General features: G+C 29.8%; 1 protein-coding gene and 1 long non-coding RNA gene across 2 annotated transcripts in view; both read left to right on the forward strand.

Annotated features, from left to right (window-relative positions):
• LOC127721347 (uncharacterized) overlaps positions 1 to 1,617 on the forward strand; it is a 28,942-nt gene extending 27,325 nt beyond the window's left edge. Inside the window, exon 3 of the long non-coding RNA XR_007991167.1 lies at positions 1,581 to 1,617. This is a non-coding gene — a long non-coding RNA (uncharacterized LOC127721347). The remainder of the gene's footprint in view (positions 1 to 1,580) is intronic.
• Positions 1 to 13,478, forward strand: part of LOC127721326 (ankyrin-1-like) — a 222,806-nt gene that overhangs the window by 148,271 nt on the left and 61,057 nt on the right. The gene's annotated exons all lie outside the window — the stretch shown is intronic.

Below are 13,478 nucleotides of genomic sequence, written 5' to 3' on the forward strand. Positions count from 1 at the left end.
AACGATAATTTTTGTTTTCGTTTGCTGTAGCAATAATTTTTAAATTTCATGCAGTTTTGAAATATCAGTGAACAGTGGACTTCATGTTTTTTTTAAATGTTACGAAAGAAACTGAAGACCACAAGACCAAAGATAGAATCAAAACATAAAATTTGAAAAAATAGACACTTCGATGGCAAAAAAAAAAAACAAAAAAACAACGAAAAGATGAACAATACTATATCAAACACTACATTAAAAAAGTAAGACTGAACAACACGTACCCCACCAAAACCGGACTTGATCGCAGATGATCTAAAAGGATTCGTAACATTTACATACTTTCCAGAATAATGTCGCACACAAAATTCACCACAGATATCATGATCATCAGTAGGTATTTCAATTTAAAAAAAACTATCCTTAAACACACTTGAAATTAGATGATACAAACAGTTTGATTTAAACAATACAAAAGGAATACGATTAGAAGTTTTAGACATTTCAATGTTCGTGTTGAGACATATAATGTATTTTGTGTTATCCAATAGTAAGTGGAATTGTGTGTCACGACTGTATAAGTGGCAGCCTAAAGTACACCAATGTAACATCATGCAAATGGTGTGAGACGTGTGAAAGTTGATATACACAAAAATTAAGATAAATCTATAGTGAATTGAAAAGTCATTTGTATTAAAGAACAATTTGTTTATTAATAAAACTTCATCAAACAAGTGACCCAAGAAGAGTTTTTTAAACATAATTCCTGTATATAAGTTATTTTCAAAGACAATTAACAAGACATATATTTATTATTCCGAATATGGAAATTAAAGGTTTCATATCATTGGGAATTGTACATTGCTTGGTATCAACTCAAGTTATTTAATTTCAATATTAAAATAAACGAGCCTAAGAAGAGTTTTTTAAACATAATTCCTGTATATAAGTAATTTTCATAGACAATTAACATGAAATATATTTATCTTTCCGAATATGGAAATTAAAGGTTTCATATCATTGGGAATTGTACATCGCTTGATATCAACTCAAGTTATTTAATTTCAATATTAAAATAAACGAGCCTTCACCGAGTTTATTACTACTAGGTAAATTATATAACGGGAATAAGTTATCAAAAGGCAGGAAAAAAATAAAAAGATAGGATAGTTCTGTATGTTACAATGTAGTTTGAAATACGAGAGAGCCGTGTGATGTTTCAACAGATTATCTGGCTATAAAAAAAAATTGCCTATATCTTGTTATATACTTTTGTATTGAATAGCAACAAAAACGTAAACATTTAACTTGGTACAATTTAAAACTCTAGTCGTACTAATTTTTGAATAAGAGTGATTATCAAACGATGAATGTAGAGCGTTTCATATCATATAGACAGGAAAACAAAGGCAACGTTCAACGATAAACAAAGAGAAAATAATTCAATAGAATTTCGGGTTTTTTAAATATTTCTTCACGAGTTTATAGAGAGATATAATTTTAATTTTTCAAATACATCCCTTTAAATTTAAAGTTATGAAAGATTAGAAAAAAAAGATTAGTTAGCGTTACTTAAGCTAACCTTTTTTTTTATTTTGTAGCCACCGGTTTTGTTTTTTGAGGGCTGAACAATTTATAAGTAAGTTATCTGAGATAAATTGTTGAAAAAGTATAATTAAGATCAAATGGAAAAAATGGCGATTGCTGTTATAGATATTATAGTGTCATATTACGACCATTCAAATGATAATTCACTAAGGGTCTATTCATTGGATAACTGCAGATGTGATGCATTGAAAAGACGAAAAAGGTAATCAGCCTGGTGTTAGTTATCATACAACTGTTGCCAATAGTTAAATGATAATGGTCATTTAATATTAACGCTAGCAATAGGAAGATTATGTACATTTATTTCTTTAAAAAATGGCCTCATTACAGCCTTATATGTCAATTATCAGTTATAAAACTCCTGGTATGTGATGAGCGAAGATTTCTTGGTGGTTATAAAGGAATATTCAACAAAATTTGGTCTGTGAATCTCAGTACAGAGATATTATAACGTGTATGTTTAAATCGGTGGACAAACTGACGTCCTTTACCAAACTTGAAATAATATCCAAAGTACTTGCGAAAAGGTGAAAAAATGTACAATCCCAAAAAATAATTTCGAATCGAAAACGTTTTGTCAATGGTCGTAATATTTTCAAAGGTAATAGATTACTCCAAGATATAATAGATTATACTGAATTAGAAAATGAGCAAAATGCAATTTTTTCTTGATCCAACAAAAAACACTTGAATAGGCGGATTGATCTTTGTTTATCAGAATTTGAATTGTGTGGAAAATGTAGGAGTTTTGGGGAAAATGCTAAGACAGGTATTCAGACAAATGGGTTGACTTCCATATGATTTCGTTCTCATGTTGTATATACTTAAACGGCATTGAAGATTACGCAGACAGGTGAACAAAAGTAAAATCCAATATCTAACATGAGGAAAATATTTCATTACAAGTACAAGATTTTTAATTGTATTTTTTTTAATCACTTCCCTTTTAATATAAAGTTATATGTATAAAAAATTTGAAAAATTGTTTGGTTATTTAAACTAAGAAGCTGAATATTTTATTTTGTAACCGCCATTTTGGTGTAAGAGAGCTAAAAGAATTATAGGTTAGTTCACTGAAAACAGATTTGTAGTAAAAGTATAATCAAGAGCAAATAAAAAAAAGTTCGGTTGCTGTTTCAAAGATTGGAAAATGTGATTTTAGTAAGGGTCTATGTATAGGGTAACAATTGACGTGTTTCATCAAAAAAGACGGACAAATGTATCAGCCTGGTGTCAGTTATCATACGACTGACAGGTGTCATATGATGCTCTTCATCTATATTAACGCTTGTTAAAAATAAATAACAAACATACCGAACTCCAAAGAAAATTCAAAACCGAAGGTCAAATGACAAAATCAAAAGCTCAAACACATCAAACGAATGGATAAAAACTGTCATATTCCTGACTTGGTACAGGTATTTTCTTATGGTGGATTAAACCTGGTTTTATAGCTAGCTAAACCTCTCACTTGTATGATAGTCGCATAAAATTATATTATATTGACAACAATGTGTAAACGAAACAAACAGACATAATAAGTAAAAATGTCAAAAATAGGAGTACAGCAGTCAACATTGTTTTATATTCTTAGATGTAGGAAGATGTGGTATGAGTGCCAATGAGACAACTCTCCATCCAAGTAACAATTTATAAAAGTAAACCATTCCAGGTCAAGGTACGGCCTTCAACACGGAGCATTGGCTCACACCGAACAGCAAGCTATAAAGGGCCCCAAAAAATTACTAGTGTAAAACCATTCAAACGGAAAAACCAGCGGTCTAATCTATATAAAAACGAGAAACGAGAAACACGTATGAACTAATCTCTATAAAAACAAACAAAATGCCAAGAAAGAAAAACAAAAAAGGCATATAAACAAAACGCATAAACAAGGTCTTGGTATCTTCCGATGAACTTTTTAGAAACAAGATGAGACAATCTTTGATATAACCCTGGTTCATCAACTTTTTGCTCAGACACTGGTGACGTTTTGAAGATTATGTATATGTATTGTCTCAAAATATTTAGCCTCATTACAGCCTTTTATGTCAATTGTCAGATAAATGCCATATTCACGACAGACCAAATGCAGTAAAATATATATCGAGATTTTTTTTTTCCATTTCCTAAAGTAAAGTTTATGAAAATAATGAAAAATTATAATGGTGTTAGGAATATACGAAAACATTATTATTTGGATTTCTGTATACGGTCAAACAGTCAAAAGAATATTTGCAAACATAAACTGAGTATTGAATCAAAACTTACTGTCGATCGTTGCTTTGTTGTATGTCATGTAGACAGAAAACAAAGGATAGGTCCAAAAATTTTACTTTTTTAGAATGAAACTTCAATAGATCACAGTCTTTGTATTGTGATATCGCTTTGTATGGCTTTCTTTTAAATGTACAGTTACTAAAAATTTGAAACGTGAAAGGTAATTCCAAAAAACAAATGCAGATTGGCGTTTCAACATTATGGATGTCATTTAACGAAATATTGATTTTGTTTAAATATTTTTGTATGTTTATTTATGTAGACGTTTAGCTGTTATACAACGATAAAGCTTGTCAGCAATGTATTGATTGCCGAACTGTTTCCTTCAGTCCAATTCTACTAAAGTCAAATTGTCTTGATGCATATTACAGGAAAGATCCACTTCGTTTGAACTTAAGTGGTTAGTTTCCTTATCGGCAAATATACAAAATCTCCTAATATTTATACGTTACATATTTAGAAAATTTGTTTTCTCTGTTGGTGATTTATTTGGGAAGATAATCAAAGCAATATATGTCTTACATCAAAAGAACTTGTTAATTTCTGTGCCATTTGGTCTCTTGTGGAGAGTTGTTTCATTGGCAATCATACCACACCTTCTTTTTTATATTGTCATGGACGCCCAACAAGTTGATATTGAGATTTCCATTGTTTATAACATCATATTATATGTGTAAAACCAAACATTAATAGATATCCAAAACACCAAAACCAACACTTTTGTTTTGGACAATTTTTTGATATTTTCATTGATTAATTTACTTTAATTGTTAATGAACTCTTTAATCTAAAAGAATTTATTTATCAAACATTTTAAAACATGTCCGGGATTCATTTTACAAGACTGGGAAAATGGTTGAATAGAATGAATAACTCTAAACGTTAAAAGGTAGTTTGAAAAATAACGAGCGAGTCATCTGATATTTCAATATATTATATAGCTATTAAATGGAGTTGCCTGTTTCTTGTAATTTGCTGCTCTTCCATATTTTATCAAAATAACAAAAGGGTTAACAGCTGCCAGACAAGTGGGAGGTTTAGCTAGCTATAATATCACCCACCATTTTCTTCGGACAGTGTCTGTAACAAGTCAGGAATATGACAGATGTTTTCCAATCGTTTCATTTGTTTGATAACGTTTGATTTTGTCGGTTTTTATGGAAGGATTTCCCTTTTTGGAATTCAACTTAGAGTTCAATTATTTTGTTATATTTTTTGTAAAATGATTTCTCGTAAATAGCAAAAAAAAAACGATTAACATTTAACTTAATACTCCTTGAAACTCTAGTCGTACTAATTTTCAAATTAGAGGGATAATCAAACCATGAATGTAGAGCGTGACATATCATATAGTCAGGAGAACAAAGGAAACGTTCAACGTAAAACATAAAGAAAATAATTCAATAGAGTTTCGGGCTAAATATTTCTTTTCTATGACACCCCTTTAAATATATAGTTATAACATATTTGACTGATTAATTCTCTTTCATTACTTAATAGGCTCCAGTCTAGTACAAAACAGGGTTCATATTCGTATTATATTAACATGTTGTCATCTTGAATATGCATTTGTCTTTTATTACGTTGTACTGTGAATGGTGTTGTGCTGTCAACCTTTCAAATCTTTAAATTACACTACTTTTTTTTATTTTAACAATGCCACTTCATCTTTTCAAACAACTGTTACACGACGGGTACCACTTATGAAGAAATATCGGCTTACCCTTCCGAGCACCTGCGATCACTCAGGGTCTTTTTTCGATTTTATTATTTTTCTTTGGCTTTACCATTTTATTTGTCGCCTCTCTTTCACAGTATTATAAAAATTAGAAGATGTGGTATGATTGCCATTGAGACAATCTCCACAAGAGACCAAATAACACCGAAATTAACAATTATAGGTCACCGTACGGCCTTAGACAATGTGTCAAACTCATACCGCATAGTCAGATATAAAAGGCCCCGAAATGACAAATGTAAAACAATTCAAACAAGAAAACTATCGGCTTTATTTATGTACAAAAATAATGAACAAAAAACAAATATGGTATACAGCAACAAACGACAACCACTGAATTACAGGTTCTTGACTTTGGACAGGCGTATTTCAAAATGATTTTCTACGAAACATTAATTTTTGAATAATTGAATCGCAATGTATTCAGCCTTCTGGTGGCCTTCGGTTGTTTTTTGCTCTTTGGTCAGGTTGTTGTCTCTTTGACACATTCCCCATTTCCTTTCTCAATTTTATTCTATAAATCAAAATGGCCGTTAAAGGATAAGATATGCACTCCTTAAGTTCTTAGAACCAATCGAATTTTTTTCAAATATTAAAGAAACTATTGATTTAAAGTGGAATCATACAAAAAGATATAATAATAATAAATAGACGTTGCTTTCTATTTTACCTCAATGCAGTGGGTTAATGTTTGTTCTCTACTTTCTTTTATGGGCTTGTCTACATAAAAAATTGAAAACAACACGTTTAATAATTTCATGCGTCCGAAGCGCTTTTCTGGATTTACCTTCATCAGGAACGCTCAAAGCCAAACATTTGAAATCCGAGGGATGTTTAAGTACCGAAATAGTTGAAGAGCTATATGACAAAAATACCTAAAACAAATAACCAAATCCATCCATCCATAAAATGCAAGGTAGCACGCTATGTGGAACTAGTGTAACCCGTGTAAAGGTTGCCCGATAATGAGAGTTTTCCTATACGTCTTTATTATTATTGACTATAAATTAGGTGGGAGGGGGGGGGGGGGGGGTAATAATTTACCAAAATGTAGTTTATACCATGCATTTTTTATATATTATAAAAATTATGGGTCACTAAGACTTTTACAAGTAATAGATTGTGCAAAATTGTTAAATTTTTTAAGGATTATTCATTGCGAAGCCTACATTATGTTGAAGTTAACATTTAACTGTAGAATGAAAAGATTTAAAGGGGAAATATGAGAAGATAGCTCTTTAAGAAAATAAAAATAATCCAATTCTAAATATAAATATTCTACCTATATACTTACACATCACATCATATACAATTAAATGGATAAAGTTTGCATGTAATCTGTTTTCATTTATTTCTTTAACAGCTACCTGTATATTAAACATTTTTGATTTTGATAGGAATGTAGTTATATTAATAATTATTGCACATTCAGGTCGAATGATCTTTTTCCTCGTGCTACTCGTTAAATATTTTTGAAAAGAAACATATAATACTTTTTTCATAAAACGCAGGATTTTGACTTTGTTTTTATATCAGAAGTAAATCTATCCAGTTAATATATGTACCTGTAAATCTTTGTTACAAGTATATGATATGCATAGTCAAAGATAAAAATAGGAAAGATATTAAGATATTATACGTAGGGGGTTTTGATTATATGATTATACAATATTGATGTGTTAATTAAACTAACGGAACAAGCATGTTTAACCCAGCCCAATTCTTTATATATTTCCCTAGTCAGGAGGATGTAGTTTAGTGGTTTTCGTTAGTTGATGTCTGTCATATTTATTTTTATTTTTCGTAAATTGTTTTTTTTTATAAACTGGGCCGTTGGTTTTCTCAATTGCATTGTTTCATATTTTTCATGTCTAGGTCTTTTATAGCCGACCATACGAAATGGATTGTTCTCATTGTTGAAGACCGTACGGCTGCCTATAATTGCTTACATCCACAGATAATTGTCTCATTGGCAATCATTAAACATCTCTGTATTTTCATATTGCCTTGCAAAATATAAATTTATCTTCAAAAATCCTGAACTACAACAGAATAGGCTTCATTGAACGTGCTTTGTCTAATACAATTGAAGAAAAAAAACAAATTCATTTCATTTCTTATTAAACTCAAATCATCAATTTTGTTATTGTTTTCTTTTGATAATTTGCGATGTTTCTGGTTTTCTCGAACATACTCATTTCATTTTTTTAAAAAGCACGACAACAATAATTTGAAAATGAGATTCGTCTTTTATGATGTCCAGAATGAATATAATCTATGATTATTGTTATGTTAGATTCTAGTTTTGTACAAGATTCCCAAGTTTTCCAACAAATATTCCGCCAAACTCTTTCACAAGTTTATAGTGTTAACAAAGATGGAAAAATAAATCTTTCTCAAAATAAAAATAACAGTTTCCGTTTGAACAAATCATCTTTTGTAATAATTGTTCTGAGTTGGTTTTAAGATGTTGTAACTTCGTTTGCTTATGTTTATGCTTTTCTGTTCGCTAGATCTTTTTTTTTTATTATAAAATATATTCCCATGGTATTTTCCTTCCAAAGCGTAAATCTCACTTAATAAGCCTATATGAAGTTGTAGTCTTTTTATATGAAAACACTGATTATCTTTTTAGGCACAATTTGTTTTGATTTCAACGACAACTCCATGTTTATTAAAAATTGTCAACAGACATTTCCAAAAAAATATTGATTAAGTTTTATGTTTTACTTTTTAGTATTCCACTAGAAGCACACTTTGAATAAAATAACGAATTTTCTTTGAACTTGAATTTACAATTTCATTTTTCTTCAAATGATTTTTGAATGTTCTACAAGGCAGTACTTGAAAATAAAAGATTTTTTATAACATTCATACAATTGTGTTTGCCCAATACTTCTGGTGTTTGAACAAGATCATTGGAAAACATATCAAATGATAGTTTCTTCTTTCTCATTCATCTCATGTGGATTTTTACATTGAAAGTAATAGCGGTCGTTAAGATTTCGATATCATGAATCTAGTAGGAAGAGATAAAAGTTAGCGATTATGTCTAACGTTGCATGCAGTTTATCTTTTCTCTTTAAGTCACGACTAATCTCGTTGTTAGATTATCTTTGAGGGCAAATTAGTTGCAATTGGTATTGCGCATTATACGACTAGGGAAGTACATCTTCATATGTATAATGAACCAAGAAAAAGAGACTCTGGAAAACAAAGGTATTTTTTTCTCAATAAGGAAAAATATTAAAGGATTTTTTTATGCATCGATATATTTGTAAAACAAGATTAAGGTGCCGCAGTATGTATGATGATTGGCATTATTCGTACATAATTGTAATCACATGTAGTATTACATTAAATTGTGTCACAAGTGGAGAAGGGTACACTGACCCTTCTAGAGCACTGACGATCATATCAAGGTTTGGTGAGGTATGTGTTGATCAGTATTTAGTCTTCTGTGTAGTGTTTTGTAAACTTGTTTATTTTTGTCGTGTTTCAATTTTAGAAATGACGATGTCCATTTCATTCAACTTTTGTGTTTTGAATTTCCCCTTGAAATACCATGCCAAGGTGTTCAATATTGATATACAAATGTATTGCTATCCATTTTAGATATATGGCTACTATAGATAAAAGATTTAAGTAGGAGAAGAACTTAAACAAAAATCTCCCACCCTTTGACTTAAAAGAAACTAACTATCTCTTTGGCGTATAGTTATTTAAAAGCTCGAATGGAAACAAATTATCTACCATGTATGTGTGACTCATAACCTTTTCTTAAGGTTATCCATTATTATTGTATTGTTTATACGTTAATCAATACAAAACAATTTGATCTTTTGGTTTCGTACACATATTGCTTTATGATTTATTTGGTATATTTTCAAAACATATTACGCAGAAAGAAAAAAATTGTATACTAAATTAATTTCAGTACGTATTATCTGTATTTCAACATGGTTAAGGGCGTTTTCCATCGAACAAAGAAAAAAATAAATTCTGAGTGAAAAAAGCTTCACAATTCTTGAATTTTGAATATACATTTTTCAACTCATAAGGGAGGAGTCATTCATAAAGTGATTGTCGTGTGATACTCAAACGTTGATTCTACAAATCTTTCACGAAGCTTTGTAAAATCCCACAAAACTCAATTAACATTTAACTGTCCTTTAGAATGATAATACTGTAACGTTGCAATTACTCAACTGAAACGAAATTCCTTTAACCTCTCATTATACATGTTATAATTGAGTTGTACTGTTCAAGCTATTTAAACATTGATTTGTTTTATTGAATAAAGTTGAAATATTGTTTATTGGCGAATTTGGGTCAATTTAGTATGAAACTGCAGCAGAACAACACAAAAACAAAGAGTGTATCAAAGATGTCTTTTAACTTTCTTTTGAATATACATTTAGATTCGTGCATGACGCAATAAAGAATTCATAGTCCAGTCAATCTAGCATAAATTTGACCTAACCTTGAAGTAATTGCAACAGAAGATTTTTAAGTTTTAATCTTTAGCATTTTATCCCAAATATACACAGAAAAAAGTCCCATAACTTGAGGAAAACTAAAAAATCATGATTCAAAATTCCTATGAAGATTTGCATTGATAAGGGAGATAACACTGCAAAAAAGGCAGAAGTATCAATAAAAATTGATACAAAATTATAACTTTACCGCTTATATTCAACAGAATGTAATGATTCTTGATATTTTAGCCGTCGTTAGAGTATAACAAGGTGTTTTCATATCTTTTATCAAGCTACAACCTAGATTTCATAATTCATTAGTTGACCATTTATTAGATTTTTCAGCATGTCAAGGTAAAGAATCTCAAATTGAAAAAAAACTTATTAAGCATATATTCTTCTTTTTGTGGTTTAAAGTTTCTTTAAACAAGGTAGATTTGCAATTTCTTTAATGAAAAATGTGCAAAAAAAATAAAAATACCCATTACATTTCGGTTTTGTACATTTCACGAGCAGGCGATTATATATTATAGTCAAATACGAACTTATAATCCCATCATAATATCATACTTTACATGAATTTTAAGAAAATCAACCAAATACTGACAAAAAAAGACTAATTTTTGCGGAGTTATCTCCCTTTCCAATGTTAATTTCCATAAGAAATTAAAAGTGCAAAATTTGAATTTTCCTCAAGTTAGATTTTATGGGACTTTTTTCTGTGTATATTTGGGGCTTAATGCTATAAATTAGAACTAAAACATTTTCTGTTGCAATTAGTTTTAGGTTCAAACTTAGTTTGACTGGGCTATCAGTGGCATGTTAAGAAATGTAAAATAGAACGAATATATTTATAACTCAATTTCACACAATTCTTTCTGTACATAGGATTGAATAAAATGGAAGTGTTCGATATCAAACACCACAAACATTGTCATGTTACCAAGAATAAAAAGTCATATGTTTTCTAACCAGATGATACTTTTGATAAGTATATATTATTTTTATAATAAGAAATGTATAAAATTATAACCATCAACTTATTATGTTTATTTTGCGAATTGTTTACTCTTAGAATTTAATAGCAATTTAAAAGTGGGTATTATTTTTTCAGTTAAGGCTTTTGATATAAAAACCAAAGAATATAAGTCTGTTAAAACAAAACAGTATGCATATCTACATTAGTCGTTTGATAATATGATTAATCTAAAAGGTTACGAAAGTGGAAACTTATGAAAAGAATGACATTCTCGATCCAAGTTCAGTTTTCTTTTTTTTTCAACTTCCCCATCTTTGTTTTCTGCTTTGTATTTTTGGAACTGGTGTTATCAGATCTGCTTTCCTCATTTTGTAGTTTTGATTGCCCTTTGGAATCCTCTTACGTCCTTTTATTTTAAAGGAGGTATATTTACATATAAAACTATATAGAAATACATCAGATAACCTCAAATTAAGCATAATGATTGTTTATCGTAGAATATGTTTTTGTTTTATACACATTCATTTTCCTTTATTTTAGGTCTGGAAATATATTAGACGGAATATATGAAAATCTGTTTATATTCATCTATTTCTTTAAATTGATTTTATTTAACACTTTAAGTTCTGATCAAATTAATGGCCTATCCCTATGTTATTCATAAATTCGCATCCGAATAGATACTGCAAATATGCATGTTGATACCTTGTCAATAGCATTTGTTTACATTAATTTCTCACTGTCAATTGGATTTTAAACAAAACAAAAATGGTTAGTTGATATCGTTCTCCAGAAGAACCGACACAACTCGTTATTTGTTTGTAAAAAGATTTTTAAAAAACTCAAGACGTCATTATGTTTATTTCAAAGCGTTGAGTTATCGATATGTCTTACTGTCGTTTTATATTTCTACCAAATTCACCTGTTGTATGCAGAAGTCAAAGAATTAGTCAGTCAATGTAACTTTGTTTTGTTCAAATATGATTCAAACGGATCTTTTACAATGCTCCGTGACATTTTGTTGTCGCGCGTGTTCTATATGAAAACATCCAGTAAGTGATCATGTTCATTCAACTTTTAGCATCCAATCAAATATTTCATTACAACATTTTATTTTTTTTTACTATAGAATAACAATAACATTTATTATTTATTCGTCGGTGACAGTGTATATATTTCAGACGGTAAAAAACCTGGATGCTTCATACCTTATTAATACACTTAACTCGGGCAAGTTTAGCATTTGATATTTCATTGATAACATTTTGGCGTATCACAAACAAACAACTTATAACGTCCCATTTCATGGCCGAAAGATTCAAATACAACAACAATCGTAGTGTGCACGTGAATTGACACAGGTGACCGACAATGGAATGTACTATGTTTTACTACGAACGTAAACAGGTTTGTGTACTGCTGTGCTGTCGCCTGATTTAAAAATAACGGGGTCGAAATGTTATCCTTGTGATATTTTTTTTTTTATTTATAAATGTTCTCTATGCAACAACCCAATTATCATGTACCGGATTATGAAAAATATAAGGATAAATACATGTGCCACATTTGTACTGATAAATAAATGAACCACTTTTAAATTTCTTTCACACTGACGGGATACAATTATATCCTATCTTATTGTCCCTACAATGTTGTAGTTACATGTAATAAAGATCTCATAATAAAAACAATTCATGATGGGTTGCACATTTCTCCCAAAACTTGGAATTGAATGAATTTACCGAGAGACATAAAATTGAAGGTTAACAAATTTAGTATGCTTATTATAAATGAAGTACAAAATAATACATGTACAATAAACTGTTAAGCGAAATATAAAAAAATTAAGGATGACAAAATAAATGTACAAGGAGGGACTCACCTTTCACCTTTTTATTAATACATTTGATGAATGAACACAATTTCTTTAGAAATGTTCAATAATTATTGATTGTTTTTCATTACCAATCAGCGAGTTCGTTGACATAATACTTGGTTTTCTATGTAAATCTATGTAAATATTTTCATCACCTACATCGCCGGAGTTACAAACATGTGTAAAGTACATTTCCTTTCATTGTGGCCAGTGTTTTGCTATCTCCATTTTCATCTAAAGAAAGCATGGTTACCTGCTCCGAATTTACTTAGAATTCGGGATTTTTTTTTCAAAATTACGTAAACCTGTGACTATTATACTAAAATATATCTGTCCCAGATTAAACTGAATATGAAGAAGAAAACAAAACCGCCCTATCCAAAGTCAAATCCATAAGATCCCAAAACTTCCCTGTTTTTAAAAGCCATGAAATGATATGTAAATTTAAGTTGTCATTTGTGATTCTATTTGCATATTTCTATGTAGTTTCATATTAATAAAAAAAGGTTTAGTATACGCGAGATTAGTTTAAGGGTCGAG

This window comes from Mytilus californianus, unplaced genomic scaffold, assembly GCF_021869535.1.
Source record: "Mytilus californianus isolate M0D057914Y unplaced genomic scaffold, xbMytCali1.0.p SCAF_12, whole genome shotgun sequence".
NCBI lineage: Eukaryota > Metazoa > Mollusca > Bivalvia > Mytilida > Mytilidae > Mytilus > Mytilus californianus.